This window comes from Austrofundulus limnaeus, unplaced genomic scaffold (assembly GCF_001266775.1).
Source record: "Austrofundulus limnaeus strain Quisiro unplaced genomic scaffold, Austrofundulus_limnaeus-1.0 Scaffold17, whole genome shotgun sequence".
NCBI lineage: Eukaryota > Metazoa > Chordata > Actinopteri > Cyprinodontiformes > Rivulidae > Austrofundulus > Austrofundulus limnaeus.
Genome location: NW_013952419.1, coordinates 59,006 through 60,484, shown reverse-complemented (window position 1 = coordinate 60,484; position 1,479 = coordinate 59,006).

Below are 1,479 nucleotides of genomic sequence, written 5' to 3'. Positions count from 1 at the left end.
TATATATATATATATATATAAAGCAGAAAATAGAGGTTTTGAATCATTGGTATCCAAAGTTGAGTTAAGGGTCCAACTGAGGATCATGAGACACAAAATTCAGGATTCTGGAAAAAAAATTCAAAAATGTATAGTTATTACATACAACTTGTCAACAACATGACTGAAAGCAATGCTGACAAAAACCAGAGCACATCGTCAAAACTTTTCCATCTTTATAATATAAAAAATGATATAATTTTAGGTCACACTTCATCACTGAAGTTTCACTTTCTGACACACATACGGTCAAAAATAAATAGATGACACTGTTTGGCAAGATGAAAACCGTTTTTCTGTGAAATCTGTATTTTGAACGTAAATTTTACTCAGTGCCTCAAAAAAAAAAAAAAGGCGAAAAGAAAAAAGACGTCCAATACTTTAACCATTATCTGACAGATTAACAGTGCCTATAAAAAGGATTCACCCTTTGAATATTTTAAGCTTGCATGACTCAGTTTGTGAGGACGGCCTGTTCTTGGTAGATTTAGATGTTCCATTTTCTTTTTTTTTTTTATTGTTGATGGATTTCACAGAACTCCTGGGGACGTTTAGGGTCTTAGAAATCCTTTGTCCAAATTCAACTCAGATCAATCACTTTAAAGTGGTGAATATTTATGTAATCATGTTTTACATTGCACATTTGTATTTAATTGTAATTACTCTGCAGGGGTGTGGCACCAATTTCCGGGTGCATTGACCACACCCAATTGTTAATATTTAAAAGTTGTAGAGTGACCGAAACTTTTAACCAGCTGAGCAGGCCAGCCAGTCAGCAGGCAGACCACGGGAAACCTCCCAGTTCTGTCTGTCCAGGCAGCTCTTTCAGCTGTGTCTGGGTTCCACACTTCCTGGTTGCTGTCAGGCGGACTAAACCATTTTGTGCCTCCAAGAGGGGGGCCCCCAGAATGTCCAATATGGCGTGGATAGTAAAATAAAGTTTATTCTCTCAGTTTATATTTTCAATATATTTGAAATAAATTACTACACCAGTTAATTGAAGGGCCCATTTCATTTGGGAAAACAAAATTAAAAATAAAATCAGGACTTCCATGGGCCCCTCTCCGTTCTTGGTCCCTGGGGAGTCAGGTCCACATTTCCCCCCACTTCCACACCCATGTTACTCTGTATATATTTTCACTTTGACAGTGAAGTTTTTTACAAGTATTTTTCTAAAGCAAGCCAACTCTTATGGACCATGATTGATTTATGACAATAATATGCAAAAAAACAAGTCTTCAAGGTGTTAATATGTTTATTTGATTTGATTTGATTTATTTATTTAACAGGAAAAGATTATTAAAAATCAAGCCTGACTCAGCATAATTGCTGTTTTACAGCAGGTTCCTGTTCTGCAGCACATAAACACTCAGATTTACTGCATCACAATTTAAATAAGCAAGAATTTCAATAAAAATCAAAAATAAGTAGCGTGAGTGG